Genomic DNA, 23,961 nt, shown 5'->3' on the forward strand with positions numbered 1-23,961 from the left:
TCAGAGGATCAATCATGAAAGGAGAGAAGGAAAAATCTAAACACAACCAAACAAACCCTAACCAGGCGCCCCCTCCACCCCCCCAGTAGCCCCAATCTTTTAAAACAGTGGTTTGTATGGGAACCTTTTCAAAATTAAATAGTGTTGAGAGAAAAGCTGATTTTTGGGTTGAATGTTTTAGGAGAGATTAAAGTGGAGAGATGAATGCTGGGGAAATCCTACTGAAAGTACACCCTCCAGCAGGAGGTGGAGTCTCCCCCATCAGGTGCGGGGGCAAGGCCAGGGGTGGGGTGAGGCTCTCCAGCAGGCACTTGACCTGCTCCTGGCCCAGCTTGCTATTGTCATCCAGCTTGCACTGCTCAATGAGGAGGGTTGACTTCGTCTTCACAAAATACTGTTAGTCCTGGAGCTGCTCCTCCAAGAGGTAGTGGGCCAGGATGTCCAGCACCACTCGCTCTCGGTGATCCATGTTCTCCTTGAGCTCACAGGCGTCCTCGTGCTGCCCCGATAGGATCTTCCTCTTCTCGTTGAGAGAGCTCCGTTCTTCATTACTGGCATCTTCCCCAAGGCCACTAAGGACGTTCTCAACACGGGCCAGGCATCCTGGGAGGGAGGGCAGCAGGTTGACCACTTTGTCCAAGTCCCCGATGAACATCTTGTATTTGTCAAATTCACTGGGCTTGCAAAGCTTGCAGATCAAAGTCTCTACTTCTTCTCCCAAGGCGTTATTCAACTTGATGTCCATCAGCACACTCCCCTTGGCTTCCTCAAGGGTCTCAAGCTTCTGAGTAAGGCTCCCAATGAGTTCCGCCTTCATTTCATTGACATCTGCCTGTTCATCTTCCTCATTTACTTCCTCCGGCATATCTTTGATTTGTTCAAAAGCTCAGCCTTGGGAGCAGACACACTGTAGTAAGCCAAACTGTTGGCCAACATGCCCGCCATTTCCTTTTCTTCACTCCGTTTGCAGTCGCCTCCTGGGTAGCTGACAGCTCTCTGTATAGCCTTCCTTCTTATGCTGTTGTCCTTCACCAGGTGAACATCCCAGGGGAATAAGCCTTCCATCAGGTCCATAGTCGTCTTCATTCTGGAGTCGGGGTCCAAAATGTCTGCCAGAGATTTGTCCTGGTGCACAATCTCCTTGGTAGAGCCTCTGTCCTGATGTCTTCTGACTTCTGAGGACCATCACTGACCTTCTCTTCTAAGCCCTGAGTTCCAGTGACTGGATCGTGGACCAGGCATGGGGTCTGAGTGGGAGGTGACTGCCCTGGGCTTGGCTGCTTGTCAAGAGATCCAGCCAGTTAGAGCTGGTCACTCATGAAGGAGGGCAGGCTGGCCTCTTGGGCTTCTGAAGCTTTGATAGAAGAATGGGCTCTGGAAGCCAGTATGTGACTACTCACCAAAGGGGCTGTGTCAGGCACTGCTCTTTCTCTCACAGTCAGTACCTTGGGAAATTTGCTAGAGCTGGCTTGGGGATCCTCAATAGTCTTGCTGTCCAGCTGTGCCTCATACAGAGCTTGAGGAGGGGGTGGAGGAAAGTCATCCAAGACATTCACTGGGCTTCCCAGGCGCTGAGGAGGAGGAGGAGGTGGGGGTGGGAGAAGAGCTTCAAGTGTGGGGCTAGAAGTGGCATTGAGTTGCAGGTCCTTCACAAACACTTCATCATCATAGTCCTCACAAGCTGGTGGTGAGGTTTGAAGGACCGACTTGGATATTCGGAGGGAGATCCTCCCTGGAGTTCTTGGGCCCCTGACAGGTTCTACCTTGCAAATCAAGTTAGACCAGAGCGTGTACACTGGTACAGAAAAGAGCTGGAAACACAAGGATTTCAGGACCTGTAAAACCCCTCAGGACCAATAATAAGAGTAGCGATACCAGTAGGATAAGGGGAAAGTGGGCAGAGAAAGGGGGAACTGATAACAATGATCTATCTATAATCTCCTCCCAGGGGGATGGAAAACAGAAAATGGGTGAAGGGAGACATCGGTCAGTGTAAGACATAGAAAAAAAATTATAAATTATCAAGGGTTCATGAGGGAGGGAATAGAGGGGAGGGGAGAAATGAGCTGATACCAAGGGCTCAAGTAGCAAGAAAATGTTTTGAAAATGATGGCAACATATGTACAAATGTGCTTGACACAATGGATGTGTGCATAGATTGTGATAAGAGCCGTACAAGCCCCCAATAAAATGATTAGAAATAAGAAAGAAAGAAAGTGATGGGAAAATACATTTAGAGTAAGCCTCCAGTGAATTCCCTCTGATCATAGCTCAGGGATGTAACTAGCCTTGTAGTGTGTAGTGGAAAGTGGATTATAGCAGATTCTAACTCACTGCCATTGAGTAGATGCCGACTCAGAGTAACCCTATAGGGCAGGGTAGATGTGATCATGTTCTCTCACAGAGCAACTGGTGATTTCAAACTGCTGACCTTCCAGTTAGCAGCTGAAGACATTAAAATTTAACAGTGTAGCATTTGATCATTTTAATTTATCCTAGTTTTTAATATTTTCTGCTTTCTTTTCAATTGAGGTTTTCCCTGTTTTATTTGTTATTGTTGTTGTTTTCATTTGTATGTTTCTCTGTATATGAAATTCAGGATAATTAAATCTATAAGACAGTAATTGGATTCATGGTTTCTTGATGGTATGACAGAGAGGCCTGGGGGAAATGGGAGCTAATAACAATAAATACAAGAAAGAACATGTTCTAAAATTGATTGTAGTGATAAGTGTGTAACTCTTTTTAATACAATTGAACTATAGAATTGTATGACATGTGAACTATATATGTCAATAAAACTGTCAAAAATACCCCCAACATCAGAGGATTAAAAACTGAAATGACACAAATACCTTCTAGGAATTCATAAGCTAGTAGCGGAGATATGAGAATAGATTATTCCTTTGATAAAAGGTAATGGTGGTAATAAAAGATAAGGTACAAATATCTTTAGATCAGGGAAGGGAGAGAATAATTGAGCTGAGAGAAATCTGGCAAGGAAACACTGTTTTGTGCTTGGTGTCGATGAAAATGTCACACCCCCATCCTTTTTTCATAAAGATTTTATTGGCATATCATTAACATATAATACAATTTAATAGTTTAATCATATTACAGAAGAGTTGTGTAATCATCACTATAATCAATTTTAGAACATTTTCTTCTTTCTTGTAGTCATTGTTGTTAGCTCCGTACTCTAGTTATTGTCTCTATAGATCTACCTATTTTGGATTTCATATATGTAGAAGTATACAAAACAAAAACAAGAAGCAAATAATTGAAAAACCAACAATGACAAGATAAAACAAAGATAAATTTCAATAGAAAATCAGAAATTATTTCAAAATGGAAACGACTTTAAAATGGGTCAAAAGAAAGATCAAATGATAAGGTGTTATATTTTAACCTTAACTACATGTACCATAATTGACTTTTTAATGCTCTCTGATAACAATATTATTCACATCCCGGACACTGGTCAGAAGGGGTTCACTGGAGACTTAATCTACATGGGGACCCTGCAAACGGATTTTGGGCTTCCACTGCAAACCAGTATTCAGAACTTAAGTTCTGATACCATTCCCTCCTCTGGAGTTCATTATTTACAATTCTTGGATCACGCAGTCTCCATCTTTAGGACAATGGCTGGAAAAGAAGGAAAGAGAAGAAAGGAGAAAACATAACCGACTTTGGGGATCTGCTGTTTTGGCAGCCTTGGAGAACCCATAGGAGAATCTGGTTTCTGTTTTTTGGTTTTTTTAATGGGGGTACCAATGCTGTGTGTATGTTAAGCTGAGTTGACAGCTGGCCTTTGTACTATTTAGATTTAGTTCTTTTATGGCTCGTAGGTGCTTGTGAAGGTGTCAGGACTGAGAGATCCTGCTTGCTGTTCAGGAAAGAGAAGGCAACAGCCATAGGGAGCGTTGGGGGTCTGGAATGGTTGTCATCTTAGTCAGTATTTTGGAGGCCTATGGGAAAGAGGTCCCATGCTAGGTTCTTCCCTCGTTCTTCTCTTTTTTGTCTTTCTTAAAATACCCCGTGCTCCTACAGCAGTGTGCTTGCTAATCTAAACTAAAAACAGCAGGAAATGCAAATGGTCAGGTTCTCCTAGCAACAGAAGCCAACCCACTCAGGGCATGTGGAGCAGAGAAAAACTGTCCTCAGACTGACACGCTGGTGGCTGGGGTGATAAACCACTTTCCTCTTATATTTTCTCCCCTTTGGTTTTATAGAGGGATGGTGTGTCTGGGACTAGTGACACTCATATATGTATCAATAAGAGCATTATATCAAGGAGTAATTTTATAAGAAAGAATTACAGCCCTATTCAACTCAACTCCATGGGTCTGATCTTAGCCTCTTCAGACTCACATAGCCAAAGGCTGATGACGCAGAAAGGTGAATCAGAATGCAGGAAGATCACAGGTCAGTGGGTGATGAGTCATGTGGATCCACGATTGTTGGGAACATAGTAGAGTGCCTGCAGCTAGCTCCCAGGTTGGCTTCCAGGGTCAGTGGCTCACAGGAGGCAGACAGAGTCCCAGAAAACATTGAGGTGAAGGGACAGAAAGAAGAGAGAGGTCCCAACTCTCTCTCTTGTAAAAAGGCTACACCTTTCAGTCTCTCCATTAGGCTGGGACCAGATTCACACATTGGATTCTACCCTTATACAAGTGCAAGCTGACATAAAATCCAAATACCATAGAAGGTGTGGTAGGTTCAATAGGTAAGTACCTGCTATGTAGAGGAAACGCCCTTAAACTGGCCTGAGGCAAAGGACCATATGCTGAGGAGGTGGTGGAAACAGAGGTGGGGCTATTGTAGCCACCGTCCTCATTTATGGCATTTCTTGACTGCAATGGTTGGCATGGTACCTTTCCAAGGACCTGGCACACTAGAGATGTGTGATTGGGGAGTTCACATTTGTACATGTCTAGTTTAATAAATCTATGTAGCCTTGTCATTCCTGGGGATATGAAATGACATGTAAGGTGGCTCAGGTTACCAGGTCAACTAACTGATTCTAACTCATGACAACACCATACGTGTCAGAGTAAAACTATGCTTCCTAGGATTTTCAATGGCTAATTTTCAGAGGTATATCACCAAGCCTTTCTTTTTTTTTCATATTCAACATGCAGAGAGGTTTATTTTAGCCTGACTATGGACTTTTAAAACTTATCATTATTTTAGATTGAATATTACACTTAAATACATTTATGGTTATTGATGAGACATTATACCATCATTCCCCTGTGACAAAAATTGTCTGGAGCTGTGTAGACACTTCTAGGTTACATGGGGCATAGACATAATTCCCATCAGAATGGACTCTCCATTTGCTTTGTGTTTACTTTATGTTACATTCATGTTAAACTTCATATGCATTGCCAGTTTGGGTTCTAGATCACGTTTCCTGTGATCTGCATTACTTCTTTTTTACAATAGTTCAATCATGTAATCATATCAAAGAGAATTCTGTTTTAATCATTTTATTAGGGGTTCATAAAACTTTTATCACAATTCATACATACATCAATTATGTAAAGCACATCTGTCTATTCATTACCCTCATCATTCTCAAAACATTTGCTCTCCACTTAAGCCCTTGGCAATCCTTGAACTAACTTCAAGGAGAATTCTTATGTAGATTTGAACCACCAACCTTCTGGTTACCAGATTCCTAGGTCCCTCTGACACTCACTCACTGCCTTTGAGTCAATTCTGATTCATAGGAACTCTACAGGACAGAGTAGAATGATCTTTTTGGATGTCCAAGGTTATAAATCTTTGTGGAAGTGGACGGAATCATCTTTCTCCTGAGGAGTGGCTGATGAGTTTGAACTGCTGACCTTGTAGCTAGTAGCACGAGTAGCCTAATGTCCCTTCAGGGCTGATTAAGGAAATCAAAATCAGGAAACTTAAAGATTCTTAGAGACATTTGGTTTCCTCCTCTTCTATAAGAAATGAAGAAACTGGGATCCAAAGGAGTAAGTGAACTAGAAAGCAGGTGTCTAAACTGAGACTCTGTCTATTTTAAATCGAAGCTGCTGTCAGCTGTGCTCTGCACACAGCTGGACAATTAGAGGTCATGGTAACTTTGGCTGACCTTTTGGAAGCATCTGTTATGTTAGACACGTTAAGTAAAGCTGGAAACATTTGAGAGACATAACCCTATTAAAGTGCCTGGGACAGAAAGAACCTGAAGGTCTTGACAGATGCCACTCGAGTGCTACAAAGACCCCAAGGTCGTCCTCGGGGTCTCTCAGTGGGAAAGAAGAGGGAGAACATCACTCTGTCAAGGTTATAAAAGATTTGTAACTGGAGAAAGTGGGGGGGTAGTGTCTTGCTCAATATGACAAACCCTTGTGTGGTAGAATTTGAATTAGACCCTGAAATTCTGGCTGCTTATATATCAGAGAAGTCCATGTGCCTTAGACAGTGTGGTTTCCTATTACATAAGCAATCTTTCATTACTCACACTCTGGCTCCCTTCTACAAGACTCCTACAGCATCTTGATCGGAAGACTCATTGGAAGAAAAGGATTCTTAGTTCCAGCTGAATCTTGGCAGCTTGCGTATGGGGTCAGGTCTTAGAGTTCTAGGGTAGTTAGTGAAGTGGGTAATGGTAGGAAGGCACACTGAGGAAATGGCTAGTGTCCTTAGTGTTTGATTTCTGCACCCTTAGTCTATGAATGACCTGTATATCTATATGCTATACTTCTCCATCACCTCGTGACAGGCTGTTACCAGAGTCATATAGCATGTCCTGGGCCCTAGTCTGCCCTTCCTAAGACCTCAACTTAAGAAGTCAGTTGGTGAAACAGAACAAAGAATGTAGGCTTTGGTATAAGCAACCTGATCTCAAATTCTAGCTTATTCACCATTACGAGCTGAATTTTGTCCCTCCCAAAAACGTGTTGTAATACTTAACCTCTATGCCAATTGTTAGGCGTTCTGGTGCCATAGTGGTTATACCTTGAGCTGATAATCATAAGGTCCACAGTTTGAAACAACCAGCTTCTATTTGGGAGAAAGACAGAGATTTCTACTTCTGTAAAGAGCCACAATCTCAGAAACTCACAAGGGGAAGTTCTTCCCATCCTATAGGGTTGCTTAGAGTCAGCATCGACATGATGGCATTGAGATGCTGGTAATTATGATCCCATTTTGAAATGAATTGTCTTTGTTATGTTAATGAGACAGGATTTATGTCTCAGATATTGAGTCATCCGTTTTGAAATATAAAAGATTACAAACAAGCAAGCAGAGATGGGAGAAGAGAAATGTCAAGCCACAGAAGATTGCTCAGGAACAGAAGTTCAAAGAAACAAGGACTTTCCTCCAGAGCCAATAAAGAAAGAACACCCTCTTCTAGATCTGACACTGTGAATTCAAACTTCTAACCTCATAAAAGGCAAGGAAATAAATTTCTCTTTGTTACCACCCACTTGTGGGATTGCTGTCAAAGCAGCACTAAGCAACTAAGACAAATACTAATTGTATGACTTTAGGCAACCTACCATATAGACTCGTGTATAAGCCGAGTTTTTCAGCACAAAAAAATGCTGAAAAACTGGTTTTGGCTTATACACGGGTCAGTGGTACCCCAGTGAGGTGCAACATCTCACGGGTGATTGCCATTCCTCTGCTGTTCATTCAAAACCCCGCTGACACTGCAGGGCTTTGAATGTTTGTTTACTCACATCTAACCAATCAGAGCCGTACTATGACGTGGACGGCTCCAATTCGCAGAAGCACCCGTAGTGATTCACTTACGATGGCAGCTGAACTGGTAAGGATGTGTCTGTGGCTGCGCTCCGTCTCTCCCCTCTGGTCTCTGTGTTAATTCACATCCTGCATTTCCCACCCTAGGCTTATACTCGAGTCAATCAATTTTTCTGGTTTCCCAGGTAATAACTAGGTACCTTGGCTTATACTCAGGCTGGCTTATATTCGAGTATATACGGTACTTAGCTCTGAATATTGCATTTATTTTTGTAAAATGGAGTCAAGGCGTCCCTTTAATAGAGTTATATCTCACAGGTGTATATAAAGTGCTAACATAGTCAGACATGGTAGTCATTCAACAAATACTGGCTTTTAACATTGGTTTTTTGTGGTTGCAGTTGCTCAGGGACCAGGTAGGAGTTTCCACTGCTATTGCCAAGACAGAGAATGCTATTTTCTAGATAGCCCAAAATGAAGCTCAGAATGCTGTCTCCTACACAAACAAATTAGTCTGCCTTAAATACGTTTTATGAGATGATCTAGGAAAGTAACCTCTGTGTGTGTTTTGTATCATTGCATCCTCAGCACCTGGTGTAAAAGGCACTCAAGAAGCATTTTGTTGAGTGAATTATCAAATGTTTTATGTGTGAAAAGGCATTTTAAACTATACATAAACAGCTGCAAGAGGATATTGAAAAATTATTCGGTCATAAACTGAGCTCATCTATACAAACTTTTGAGGTCAGTCAGGATAGATCAGGAGACCCAAGATTTGACCTGACAACAGGCCTATCAAGACATGATCTATTTCCCAGTTCCTAGGCAACTTCCTGACTCAGACAAGATAACAAGCTCCAGTCAGTCCTGCTGCAGATAATAAAGCAGGCGGGTCTTCCGAGGAGGTTTCTGAGTAGCTGCTGGGATTAGGGAAGTGGATTGGCAGGCTTGCGCTCTGTAGCTCCAGCCTCTAGCTCACGGGTCCAGCAGTATATATTCACCCGAGGCCACCACCAAATAATTGTTTGATCTTCCCTCTTAGCTGTAAATGACTCTCCTTCTCTCTGTTCCCTGCCCCCACACATACACACACATATATGTATATATGTATCTGTTCTGACATTTTAATTCCAAATTCTCTTTTTCGATTGTGGATAAACCAAAAAACCAAACTCCCTGTTATTGAGTTGATACTGACTCATAATGACTCTTTAGAACAGTGCACAACTGACCCGGTGGGTTGCTCAAGTAGAAAACCCCGTTCTTTCCCTCACAGAGTGGCTGGTGGTTTTGAACTGTGGACCTTGTGGTTAGTATCCTGACCTATAAGCACTATACCACCAGGATTATGTCCCAAATGTGGATAGTGTTGGTTGATTTATTTATTGTTCTCTGGTTGGAGTTGTTGCAAAACTCCATTTCCCATGGCTGTGGTATGTAGAAGCTCCCTATATGTCTCGGAGAGTTAAACAGGGATGGACTCCACATCAGATCTTTGGAAAACCACAGAGGCAGTAAAACAGCTCAAGCGAGAATGTGCAGTCCCAGGTGATTACTGCCTCATTCTTCTGGGGAAGATTGTGCCTGCCCAACTTTTTGGCAACCACTGAAGTGTTCAGATCCTCTCCCACACTGAGCACATTACAGGCTTTCAACAGGAATCAGAACACCAGACTCCTTTAGAAAGAAACAAAGTGGCCACGGCTTTTTTCATTTCTAAAGTAAGGATTTGGGCTCCTGGAATTAGGTTGCCCGATATTACTCTCCATGAAACTGGTGGAGAGTAAGAAAAAGCATCAGTAATCTAACAGTGATGTGGAGGCCATGTGACCTCTTCTAACTTCACAAGCAGAGATGAGAAGCATTTTCAGCATCAGCTCAAGGATGATTCTTCTTCCTTTTAATAAATCATTACTGGGGGCTCTTACAGCTCTTATCACAATCCCTACATCCATCCATTGTATCAAGTGCATTTGTACATATGTTGCCATCATTTTCCAATACAGTTTCTTTCTACTTGAGCCCTTGGTATCAGCTCATTCCCCCCCCCCCACCCTTCCTCACCCCTGAACCCTTGATAATTTATCAATTATTATTTTTTCATATCTTACACTGACCACTGTCTCCTTTCACCCACTTTTCTGTTGTCCATTCCCCTAGGAGGTGGTTATATGTAGATCAGTGCGATCGGTTCCCTCTTTCTCCCCCCACCTTTCTCTTTCCCTCCTGGTATCACTGCTCTCATTATTAGCTCTGCGGGGCTTATCTGTTGTGGATTCCTGTGTTTCAAGCTCTGATCTAGCTGGATTTGTAAGGTAGATTTGGGGTCATGTTAGCAGGGGGTAGGAAGCATTAAAGAACTAGAGAAAAGTTATATGTTTCATCGGTGCTATACTGCACCCTGACTGGCTCATCTCTTCATTGTGACCCTTCTGTAAGGGGATGTCCAATTATCTACAGATGGATTTTATGTCTCCACTCAACCCTCCCCCTCATTCACATTGATATGAATTTTTTTACTCGGTCTTTGATGCCTGATACCTAATCCCATTGACACCTCATGATCACACAGGCTGGTGTGCTTCTTCCATGTGGGCTTTGCTACTTCTCAGCTAGATGGCTGCTTTTTTATCTTCAAGCCTTTAAGACTCCAGACACTATATATTTTGAAAGCCTGGGTACCATCAGCTTTCTTCGCATTTACTTATGTATCCATTTTGTCTTCAGCAATTATTACAGAATGGTGGGTTATAAGAACAAAGTGTTCTTGCATTGAGGGAGTACTTGAGTAGAGGCCCAATGTCTGTCTGCCGTCTTAATACTTGATGTATAAATATATGTAATATATGTACACAGATATATTTCCCTATCATTATATACAAATATATTTACATATTTACATGCCTATATCTTTCAGTATTGCAACTCAAGGCTTGGATTATTTCTTTAGTTCTTTCAGTCAAGAGATTAAACAAAGATGTGTCTCACCTAAGCCATGGTATTTTTAATTGCCTCATACACATTGAAATTTGGATACTGAATAAGGAACACTGAGGAAGAATCAATGTATTTGAACTCTTATGTTATTGAAAAATATTGAAAATACCATGGACTGACAAAAGAACAAACAATTCTGTTTTGGAATAAGGACAGCCAGAATACTTCTTAGAGTAGTGGTTCTCAATCTATGGGTCACAACCCTTTTGGAGGTTGAATGACCCTTTTACAGGGGTTGTCCGATTCATAACAGTAGCAAAATTATAGTTATGAAGTAGCAATGAAAATAATTTTATGGTTGGGGGGTCACCACACCATGAGGAACTGTATTAAAGGGTCACAGTATCAGGAAGGTTGAGGACCACTGCCTTACAGGAAGGGATGGGGAAATTTTGTCTCATATACTTAGGACATGTTTTCAGGAGAGACCAGTTCCTGGAGAAGGCCATCATGCTTGGTAAAGCAGAGGGGTAGGAAAAAAAAAAAGAAGGCGCTTGACAAGATGGATTGACACATTGGCTGAAACAATAGGCTCCAACATAAGAACAATTGTAAAGATGACACAAGCCTGGACAGTGTTGGATATAGGGTCACTATGATTTGGAACTCTGTCCGTGTCACCCAACAATAAGAACAACTCTCACCAAATTACTGGGTATGACTATACAAATGAGAAGTGTATATTTGCCAAAAATGTGACAAGATCGTTTCTAATAATGTGAAAAGATACATAGCATGATTGAGGTTCTGTTCTTAGGGGCCATCCTACCATTGGTTCCATAGTGACCCAATGTACAACAGCAGGAAACACTGTCCAGTCCTGAACCATCCTTACATTTTTGTTAATTTTAAGCCCATTGTTGTAGCCACTGTGTCAATCTATCTAATTACGGGTTATTTTCTTTCCCTTTAATCTTCTATTTTACCAAGTATTATATCCTTCTCCAAGGAGTATTCTGGCTGTCCTTCCAAAGCAGATTTGTTTGCTCTTTTGTCAGTCCATGATACTTTCAATATTCTTCACTAATACCGTAATTCAAATGCATTGACACTTCCTCAGTCTTCCTTATTCAATGTCCAAGTTTCACATGCATATGAGGCTTAGGACAGGCACATTTTAGTTTGATCTCTTGACTGCTGCTTCCATAAGCAAGATGAAATTCATTACAACTTCAATCTTTTCTCCATTTATCATAATGTTTCCTATTGATCCAATTGTGAGGATTCTGGTCTGTACATTGAGTTGCCATTCATACTGAAGACCACAATACATGACCATTATCAGCAAGGGCTTAAAATCTTCCTGACTTTCAGCAAGCAAGGTTGTGTCATCTGTATATCGCATGCTGGTAATAAGCCTTCTTCCAATCCTGATGCCCCAGTCTTCTTAATATAATCCAGCTTCTTAGATTATTTGCTCAGCATACAGATTGAATAAGTATGATAAACGTATTGACCTGACGTACACCTTTCCTGATCAGTGTACAGGTTCTGCATGAACACAGTAAGGTTCTGGAATTACCATTCACCTCAAGGTTATCCATAGTTTGTTATGATCCACACAGTAGACGGCTCTGACATAGTCAATAAAATGCAAATAAACATCTTTCTGGTGTTTTGTGCTTTCAGCCAAGATCCATCTGACATTAGCACTGATATTCCTTGTTCTAAGTCCTCTTCTGAATCTGGCCTGAAACTCTGGCAGCTCTCTGGCAATGTACTGCTGCAATCGATTTTGGATGATCTTCCGAAAAATTTTACTTGCATATAATATCAATGATATTGTTCTATAATTTGAGCATTCTGTTTGGGTCATTTTTCTTTGGAATGAGTACAAATATGGATCTCTTCCAGTCAGTTGATCAAGTAACTGTCTGCCAATTTTTCTAGCATAAGTTAGTGAGTGCTTCCCAAGCCTTCATCAGGTTGTTGAAACATTTTGAATCCTATTCCAACACTGCATTGATCCTTGGTTTTGGCTAATGTTTTCAGTGCAGCTTGAACTTATTCTTTCAGTACCATTGGTTCTTGCTCATATGCTACCTCCTGAAATGGTGGAATGTGGACTAATTAGTTTTGGTATCATGATTCTGTGTATTCCTCCTGCATTATTCAAAATTTTGTCTGTAAAAATCTTTCAATATTACAATTTAGGTTTGGGGTTTTATTGATTTCTTTCACTTTAAGACATGTTGAACATATATTTTTCTGTTTTGTTTTCTAATTCAAGGACTGTGCACATTTCATGATAATATTTTACTTTGTCTTTTTGAGATGCCCTTTGATATTTTCTATTCAGCTTTGACTTGAATTTTTTTCCCATTTGTCTTATCTACTCTCTGTTTAAGAATAAATTTCAGAGTCTGTTTTCACATTCATTTGATCTTTCCTTTCTTTGCTGTCTTTTTGCTTTCATCGTAAATGATGTTACTGATGTCATTGCCCAGCTCACCACGTCTTCTGTTATCAGCATTCAACGCAGCAAATCTATTTTGACTATCATGGACTTGTTTTAATTTTCTTCAGCTTCAACCTGAACTTACATATGAGTAATTGATGGTCTGTTCCACAGTCAGCCCCTGCTATGGTTGTAACTGCTGATATTTAGCTTCCCCATTGCTTCTTCCCCTGGCAAAACAAAAAATGCCCATCCATTGAATTGATTCCAATTCACAGTGACTTGATAGGACCCAACAGAACTGTCCCTGTGGGTTTCTAAAGCTGTACGTCTTCATGGGAGTAGAAGGCCTCTTTTTTTTTTTTTTAAGCATACAAAGTTTGCCTTATTGCCCTGGCCCTATTTCTGCTCCCACTCCACTTCCATACATTTCCCTTATAACCAATAGCTGTGTGGCACATTTAACAAATAAAACAACATTCAGACCTGGTCTCTGCTAGCATGCTTCGCTTTACTTTCCATTCATCTCTGTTATTACCCCTGATAATGTCTATTCGTAACCCTTTTCACTCCTATCTCAGAAGAGTTTACTCTTCTGTCTAAAACTAATACATGTGTACTATGTCCTATTCAATGACAGCTCCAATAGGCGCTTAAAGTGATCAGTTATTCTATCTTTTCCTTTATCTCTACCTATTGCATAGTTTCCCTGTTGGCCACACATGCCCTCAAGTTTCTCACCCTAAAACACTTTACCCATGATGTCTGCCTTTTTCTGCTAGTGTTCTTTTCTTTTTTCTCTTCATTTCCATGCAGAAAGCCTCATCAAATGAGGTAGTTAGTTTATTGTGCCAACCTGGCTGATAAACACATGTGAGTTAATTGAAGGGCTGAGGGATAAATGGCTCAGTGAGTCTTGCCTTTCTAGTCTCTTTCGAGTCTCTTGCTTTCTGATGGTCAGACCAGGGTGCAGCTACCTTAGCCAGTTCCAGGGTGCAGCTGCCTTAGCCAGTTCCTTGCTTTAGCTGGCAAGGCTCACTTCCTGCAAGACATTCCTGAGAAACCACATGGACCTACTCTGATGCAGCCCTGGGTGCTGTAGCAGCCGTGTGGAGACCCCTGGCAGCACTGAGATGCTTACTCATTCACTGACTTGGCTTTCCTCCTGCAGTTGGTGTCATCGTGTGTGTTTTGTGAGATGGAGGAGGACTTTGTGGATTGGTGTCAGACATATGGGTTAATGTTGGACTTGTGGGCTTGGGAAGTACTGGGTTGGGATGTTTTCTTGATATGCACTTAACCTTTATATAAAACTCTCTCTTATACATGAGTTTCTGTAGATTTGTTTCTCTAAAATACCCAGACTAACACATTATATGTGGCTTCTCCGTAGGCTGTCTTTCAGGAAGTGAGCATTGCCAGCTAAAGCAGGGAAATGGCTAAGGAAGCTGCACCCTGGTCTGACCATCAGGAAGCAAGAGGCCCAAGAACTAGAAAGGCGAGGCTCATTGTGCCATTTATCCCTCTGCTCTTCAATTAACTGCACATGTGTTGATTGGCCAGGTTGGTACAATAAAGTCAGTACCACATAAAACTACCAAGATTATGGTAGTTTCGAACTGCTGACCTTGTGCATAGCAGCCCAATGTATAACCACTACACCACCAGGATTCCATTTGTTTTGACAGATGTATTCATTTAGATTTTTGTGTATTCCCTCTGGAGACATTTATGTGTTGTTGAAAAAAGGTATTTGCTATGATCTGGTCTTGAAAAATTCTATCATACAATCTCCAGCTTTGTTTCTCTCACCAAGTCCATATTTTCCAACTACTATTCCATTGTTTCCAACTTTTGCATTCCAATCACCAATAATTATCAATGTATCTTGATTGCAGGTTTGATCAATTTCAGGCTGAAAATGTTGTCACATTTGGTCAATTTCTGCATCACTAGCTTTAGGAGTGGTGCATAAATCTGAGTAATAGTTGTACTGATTGGATTTCCTTGAAGGGGGATCGATATCTTTCTATCACAAACAGCATTGTCCTTAAAGATAGATCTTGAAATGTCATTTTGGAATATGAATGTAAGGCTACTCTTTTTTATTGTTTCATTCCCAGCATAGTAAACCTTATGATTTTCTAATTCAAAATAGCCAATACCAGTTCGTTTCAGCTTATAATACCTCGAATGTCAATCTTTTTTTTTTTTCCCGCCCGCCTGCCAGCCGCCCCGCTCGAATGTCAATCTTTATGAGCTCCATTTCATTTTTGATGGCTTATAATTTTCCTAAATTTTTACTTTGTGCATTCCATGTTCCAGTATTTCGTGGGATTATTTCTTCCTAGTGGTTTCTTCTCAGTTTGAGTCATGTCCCATTGATAAATGAAGGCTTTCAAAGGCTTTACCTCCACAAGCTTCACTCCATTCATGTCATTATGGTTAAGTTTACTTTGAGAAGGCAGCTCTTCCTCAGTCATATTTTGAGTGCCTTCTGACCTGAGGGGTTCATCTTCTGGCACTATCTCTGACAATGTTCTTCTTCTGTTCATTAGACCTTCAGTATTTGATAATGTTTCGATTCTATGCATAAGATTTATTTTCTACAAATTGGACAGCTGATTCCTTCCTTGTAGTCTGTTCTTTATCTGTAAGCTCTGCTGGAACCTGTTCACTTTCGGTGACCCTACTGGCATTTAAGATACCATTGACCTAGCTTCCAACATCACAACACATGTGTCACTATAGTACACAAACTGATGGATTCATGGTGGGGCAGGATTTTCAAAGATAATAACTGTTAGGGCGACATCACATGATTTACTGCACTACAAGTGGGTAATCAGGTCATTGTCTCAAAAGATATAACATACTCCCCCAGGCTGTGGAAAACATGCACTGATTTCCACCCAGAAAAACTACAGAGGAGAAGTGTGGCTGCCTACTACCGAGTATCAGGGAGGAAAGCAGAGCTATTTTTAACCTATGGATCAGTGAACAGAATGTTAAGGAAATGAAAAACTTAGTCCAATAAATATGAAGCATATGCTGTGCTTAAAGCAAACCAAGCTTTTGCTATATACAAATTTCATGAAGGAATGAAATGTCAGAATCTGCAGAAACACCAGTCTGTAAGTGGGGTATAACCGCTTCTAGTGGCCTGGAAGGCTGGTCTCATGGAATGGGAGAAGGGACTAGATCTTTTACATATGAGAACTGTCCAGAGCTCTCTAGAATCCTGCCAGTAAAGCAGATGGACATTCCCCACACACACAGCCCCAGCATTCAATGTTAGTGTGTGCACATCTCCAAGAATCAGGACAGCATATCCAGCATCATTTCCCTGAATCTTTAGGCAGGAAAAACACCAAAGTGGCAGAGGTTTCTGTGGTAAACAAACTGTTACTTTGGGTTTTATGTGACAGGCTCTCCTTCTTGACACCAGGACAGGCAAATTCGTCTCAGTTGTGAGGTTCTTGTCGTTTGTGATATTTTATTGCTAAGCCCAACAAATGTTACTTTCTCCTGTAGTGGGCAATTGCATCCCCAACAACCTCTCCTTTTGTGCTGCCAGATGGAAAGGATGTGTTTGCTGTTTTCATTAATACAATTAGTAGCTTAGAATGTCCCCTGCTCTCTCCCTAGTGCACCTTCCCTGAGACATGGAGGGGGGCAGGGAGACAGTGAAGGAGGCGTGCCGGAAGGGGTTTGGTCCTGGGGGAAGCTTCAGTAGAAGGACTAGCAGGAGAGCTGTCTGGAGCCAGCAACCAGGGAGCAGCACAGTGGAGGGAGGGGAGAACTGCCAAGTTCTAAACCACAATAACAACAACACTGATAACTGTGTGGTTAAGGAGCTACCAATCATTATGCTGCCTCTGACAACCCACTGCAACATCTCTGTCCCAGAACAGCTCCCCACATAAAGGGCACCGCCACACGTGTGGGCAGGCGCTGTCACCTCCCCTCCCCTAGTGCTGACTGCTGACATGCTGCAGCCACCCTCCCTCCTTGCTCCCCAAGTGTGCTGACTTCTCCAGGGGAACCTGGAACCCTCACAATGGGACCAACATAACCGTGTTTTCCACGGGCAGCTATTTGACAGCTTGCTCCTTTGGCACAAGTAATTCAACAAATAGAATGCTCCAGCTTCCCAGGCCTCTATCTTGCTTTCTGCATATTCCCTTCTCCACACCCATTCCTGGCAACACACTTCACCAAATATTTACTATGCTCTTTGCACAGCCTCTTCAGCCATCACAGTCTCTGGGTGAGAAATACTTACTTTGGAAGCAATTTCTCACCATCAGAGATGGAAGAAATGGAGAGGTGTTTTTGGATGGACCACAATCTTAGCATTTCTTTCTGATGGTCTGAGCATTCTCTCACAACTTCCCTGACTCCTGACTTTTCGTGCCTGTCAAAAAGATGGTTCATGGTAACATTTTGTTGCGGTGTGGGCAGGAGAAAAATAAGGCAGAAGCAAGAGGGAACTGTTTCCTAGTCTTCCCACTATGCCAACTTGGGGTCATTAGGAAAGAGTTCCAGAGAGTAGCCACCCTTGGGTAGACACAGCTTGTGCCAGGAAGGAGTCATTCCTTTGACTGTGTGGCCATGTCGTTGAGCAACATTACAGAGTCTGAAAGGAAAGGCAATAGAGGCTTATTAATGGAGAGAGATGGTTTGGACAGAGAAGGGATGGAAATTCAAAGGGTGAAAATGACTGCTCTGCTGGACAAGGAGAAAAAACACATTTTTATATAGTTAGAGCAGGAACTAAAAGTTACAAAGTCATCATTGGAGAGGAGATACAAACACAATCATTGCCTTTCACTTTAGAAAAGCTATATTTACAAGAACCACATCATTGACCTATTGTCATTGAGGTGATACCAACTCACAGACACCCTATACAGAATTTATGAGCTTACAAATCTTCAGAGGCACAGCTAGCCTCATCTTTATCCCATGGAACGCATGGTGGGTTTGAACCACCAACCTTGTCGTTAGTAGCCCAATGCCTAGCCCACGGTGTCACTAGGGCTCCTTAGACCCTTGGAACTTGACTAATGGTGTAGGTCCTTGAATGTCTAAGGGATTTATCTCCTATTCTTTAGTATACATATGTCATTCTATGGATCTATGACTATTCTTGCTTACCAGGTACAATTAGTGTAATGTTATGAGCCCATATGTTGCTCTGTAAGATATAAAAACATTCTCTCTCTGGAGTATGACAAAGAGCAGTAGTACTGACATGGCTTGAAGTAAAACTGAAAGTATGCTATTGTCCCTGTCATGTAAAGTCAAATTGCTTCTGATTATATTTGGTGATAGAAGTGAGTGGGGAATAAAAGAAATTGTTAGAATATTATCTGCACAAAACAGTTTCCAGGGGTTGCACTGTTGGCTCCAGGAAAGTTACCATATCTAGGATTAGCTTTAAACCTTTCATGGCCTAGTTACTTTCTGCTTTGAATTGTCGTTGAGACTGTGTGTTTTTAGAGGAACTACAGAAATCCTGTCTCACTCCATACCACAAGAATGAGTCTTTCCACTGTTGTCAGGATATACAGTCTTGGAAACCCACAGGGGCAGTTCTACTCTTTATAGGATCAGGATGGGAACTGACCTGATAACAGAATGAGAGGCCCTTTTCAGTAATGGAAGGAATGCTGAAGTTAAGGAAACAAACAAAAAAATTCTGTAGGTAATATGGATTTTGATACTGTTATGTGGGATGCCTCAGAAGAGGGCCTCAAAAGATATGTGGCAACATTCGATTGTCTTTTAATTCCATATCCATGAACATTTAATTACAAATTAGGTGAAAGATTACAAAGCAGATCACCAGTTTTATATTCAACAATTCATAAATATTTGGTTTAATCTCATTCATTGAAATCCATCAATGTAACATTGTTTATCCTACTTCCTTCCTGTTTGTTTCCCTTCTGCCTTTTCCCCCTATCCCTTCTGAAGTCTGTCCTTGAGGTAATGCTGCCCTTTTGATATTAAATGGTTCATTATTCTAAGGTGTGCATATCTCATTAGTGTTATTATTCTCCTTATAGATCTATCTATTTTTTGGTGAAAAATTGAGCCATGGGGGTGAGTTGATTTCTAGGACTGAACCATGCGTACGGGGCATGGTCTCTGGGGCCCTATTAGTTTCTATATGACCAGTAAGCCTGATGTATACTTTTGAGCTTTGATCTCCTTTTTTTCTACCACTCTATCAAAGACTTGCTCATGGGATCCCATTCAGATTAGTTAGGAGTTGTAGCTGGGCACCATCTAATTCTTCTGGTCTCAAAGTTGAAAAGACTGATGCTTATGTGGTTCATTAGTCCATTAGACTAATTGTTTTCATATGTCTTTCAATTTTCATCATCTTTCTTTCCTCCAGACAGGGCGAAACCAATAAACCTATCATAGATGCTTCATGAACTTTTTAAAGCTCCATATATTCCAAATGACTTTGGTGGTATTTTGGTAGAGTGATGCTTATTTATAGTCATGCAGTTATAAAGGTCACCACCAATGGGAGCATGTATTACAAGTGGAATAGAAGCGTCCTGAGAAATCTAACAAACTGAAAATATTGGTAGGTGATAGATGTCCCATCAGTCACCAAAAGGGTAAATGGCACCAATGATTACATGTGTGATAACCTATATTCCCTGGAGCAGACTAAATGAGTTCCAGTTGTTTGATATTCTTATCCATTTAATACTGTTGGATTTTTAAAAAGTTGCCAATCTTTGAATGGAATATTATATCTCATTATTAATTGTGAGGAGGCACAGGACTCTTTTCATTCTGTGGTACACCGGGTTTATGCTGATGCTGCACAGACCTCGGGTGTCTCACCTCATGTACTTTGCTGTCCTTTGTTTCCATCTTGCAATTCTATTACAATTTATGATAAATTAACAAACCATTACTATTTCTCTTTAATAAGTAGAAATTAACCCACCTTGGTGTGAAGGACTAAACTCCCTAAGAACACCAGAAGTTGGAATGTGGATGTGCCCTTCCAAAGAGAACAATCTAAGAACCAGATGGCCTTGGGTCTATCTCAAGCCAGATTGCTCTAGATTCTAGAAGATCATCTCCCAGATGCTTTGCCAATCAAGTAGCCCTTAATCTATTGCTTGGGGACGTAGATTTTGTTGAACAAGGTCCACTCAGTCTCCTTGGGTACTGGTATTCAATAAGTATTCTTGATATCCCTTTTGTCTTTGTCTCATGAGTTGGCTTAATCAAGACTCACATTTCATGAACAAAATGGGTTGGAACAGACTCAGTAATACCTTAATGAGAATATTGTTTAACAACATTGTTTAACATATTTTCCTTATTACTGGAGCATTGAATAAATTAAATAGTTGCATTTTCTTATTGAACTTAATTTCCTCTTCTGCTCACAGTTCTATATATTTTTTCCCTTTTTTGATTTACATGAATTAGTAAAATTGTTTTTGTGAAATATTCAAAATTTATAGACTAGAGAATATAAAAACATTTATATTTATAGTCCAATCACCCACTTTCATTAAATCCCCTAAACATATTATTTATTTGCTTCAGATCTTTTTTTAAAAGAAATAAAATGACGTTTTTCTCTTTTGTTTATTTTGGTTGTTGCTGTTCTTGTTGGTTTTGACTTTTGTCATACTGTGACCACCAAAGTAAGCTACAGTCTTCCATAACTCAGGAACAAGCAGATGAATTCTGGCTTCCCACTAAATTCTAGCTTCAATCTAAGAAGTCAGTTCTTATAACATGGCCTGGCTCAATATTCTCCTTCATGAAGAGATCACTGAAGATAAGAGTGCTGCAGTAAAATGTGGTGAAAAAGCAGATGGTTCCCAGCAATCTGAATATAGGAATAGTGTCTGGGGTCTTAAAGGCTTGTATTCAAACAAGCAGCTATCTAAGTGAGGCACCAACTAAATCCACACAGAAGAAGCACACCAGCCTATATACTCCAAAGATGAAAATAATAAAATCCAAATATGATGAAGGGAAAGGTATCATAGTTTGAATTCTGAACACCCAATTTGTAGAAGGCTATGCAAGGCAGTGGGAAACCAAAATCTATAAGCTGAGTATCTAGTCAGATCAAGCCTCTGGCAGATCCCCTCTAGCTCCTGGTGAAGGACTCCAACAACTTCACTATCAGACAGATTATTGTAAACTTGATTATGATGGATCAAGCCATGGTATAATATACTTGGTCAGTTAACCTCCCTCTTGACCCACCCTGAATTTGCTCTAGGCCAGTGGTTCTCAACCTTCCTAATGCTGCAACCCTTTAATACAGTTTCTCATGTTGTGGTGACCCCCACCCATAAAATTTTCATTGCAAAAGGGGAGGAAAAAAAAAAGAAAATGATTAGGGCAAAGAATGTACATATGTGCTTTATACAATTGATGTATGTATATGTATGGATTGTGATAAGAGTTGTATGAGCCCCTAATAAAATGTTTAAAAAATTTTTCATTGCTACTTCATAATTTTAATTTTGCTACTTGTATGAATTGGGCGACCCTGGTGAAAGGATTGTTCCACCCCCTAAAGGGGTCGCGACCTACAGGTTGAGAACTGCTGCTCTAGGCTCAAGTATTTCTCACTTGTTCCATGACAGAAATTTTTTCTCTGGCTTTTAAAAATATTGATGATGGTCTTTTCTTTCTTGTTATTTTTATCTTTTTATTATTTTATTCTTGCCATTTAAAAAATGTTTTCGGTAAGTCTTCCAGTTTATGAAGCACAGGAGGAGTGGATGCATAGAGACAATAACTCAAGCAACGAGGGTGGGAATAACGATTTAACTATAGAAGTGAATGATAGGGGAATATAATATCAAGAAAATTCTTTAAAAAAGAAATCAAACTTGACCTATGGTTACCATGGGTGAAGGAAGAAGAGGTTTTGCTTAGGAGCATTGAGTTTATTTTAGTGGTAGTGGAACAATTTGGAGAGGGATATCAATATTGGTTGTACAACATGAAAATTCTAATCAGTGGCACTGAATTATGCATGTAGAAGTCGATGGATTGGAGAATATTTTGTTTTGTATATTTTTGTCACAATTTTAAAAATTACATAAATAACAATGGGTACCAGAAAGAAGAAAATGTCCCAAAATTGTGGTGATGACTGTACAACTCTTCTTGATATGATTGAACTATTGAATTGTATGACTTGTGGATGAAGTGCTAATAAAACTGTTAAAAAAAGAAAACATATCTGAGATCATTTGAGCTCCTTTCCCTAATCTTATTCTCCCTTCCTTCCCAAAAATAACCATTGTTTTGAATTTAATGTTCACCATTCCCATGCAATTTTTTTTCTGAGTAGAAATTTACATACAGAATTGTATATTAATCTTTTGTTAGTTTTATGCAATTTGAATTGCAGATAGCTTCTCTCATTCTGTGCTGTTTTTCACTTTACTGATGGTGGGTGTTTTTTGCTATATGAATGTTTTACATTTTAATGTGATCATTTTTATCATGTTTTTCTTTTATGATTCTCTGCTACTTTTAAAATCAGTTTTCTGTATTTCCTGTATACCTTTTATGAATTTCTGTCTTATATTCGTGGTGAATGTCTTTGTTCCCTTAAGGAAAGAACCATGATTTACATATCTCCTTCATCTTCAGCAAGTCATGCCAGTGACTCCTAGCTGGTACATTGAAAAGACAAAGTTGATCAAGAGCAGATTATTTTTCGTTGCATAGCCAACTCTAGCTCTTGTTCCCTTAATAACCATCTTATGATCTTTCCGCTTTCTTTTTGTTCATACCTACATATCTTCTATTCGTTTGATTCAGAACTATGGGTTTAAAACAGCGGTTCTCACTCAACCTGTGGATTGCAGCCCCTTTGGGGGTTGAATGATCCTTTCACAGGGGTCGCCCAATTCATAACAGTAGCAAAATTACAGTTATGAAGTAGCACCGAAAATAATTTTATGGTTGGGGGTGTCATTACAACATGAGGAACTATATTAAAGGGTCATGTGGCATTAGGAAGGTTGAGAACCACTGGTTTAGAAGAATATTAAGAAAAAACTCTTTGTTTAAACCCAAATCAAACATGTTGTGGAGCTGATGCACTGACTCATAGTGTGCCTGAATACTAGAGTGGAACTACCTCCTAATGTGTCCAAGGCCAGAGACACTTTGATCCAGCTGTGAAAACTGTAGGAGCTCAAGGAAACAAAAGAGGCCCTAAATTCAAATGTACATTAAAAAGGCGCATTTACTAAGTCTTAAACAGGACAAAGACAATTCACCTAGGTGAAGGAGACCATTAGAATGAAGCCAAATGCTGCCCAATGTTTTGCAGAAACTTGGCCTCTTAAATAGGACCTGGAATACAAAGGAAACCATCACGAAATAATGAATGGCAGCATATCAATTCATCACAACTGCAAGTGGGACTACAGAATTGGGAAAGAGACCATGAGAGAGACACATATGCTACTTTAAATGCAAAAACTTAGGAGATTGGTTCAGAGCCCTCTGATTAAGGCAGGTAGGGAATGACTCATGACCATGTGACACTGTTGATGCTGTTAGGTGTCATATAGTTCGTTCCAATCCATAGCCACTCTGTGTACAACAGAGCAACCTGATTCTGCACCATCCTTCCAACTGTACATATGCTTGAGCACTGTGTTGCATTTACTGTGTGAATCCATCTTGTTAAAAGCCATCTTTTTATGTTGCCCTTCTAGTTTAACAGGCATGCTGTCATTCTCCAGGGGCTGGTCTGTGCTAAAAACGTGTTGAAAGTATGTGAGATGAAGTCTCGCCAT

General features: G+C 40.5%; 1 pseudogene; it reads right to left on the reverse strand.

Annotated features, from left to right (window-relative positions):
- Positions 1 to 187: 187 nt before the first annotated feature.
- Positions 188 to 23,961, reverse strand: LOC142422715 (protein Shroom3 pseudogene; annotated as a pseudogene).

The sequence above is a fragment of the Tenrec ecaudatus genome, chromosome 12 (genome assembly GCF_050624435.1).
Source record: "Tenrec ecaudatus isolate mTenEca1 chromosome 12, mTenEca1.hap1, whole genome shotgun sequence".
Lineage (NCBI taxonomy): Eukaryota > Metazoa > Chordata > Mammalia > Afrosoricida > Tenrecidae > Tenrec > Tenrec ecaudatus.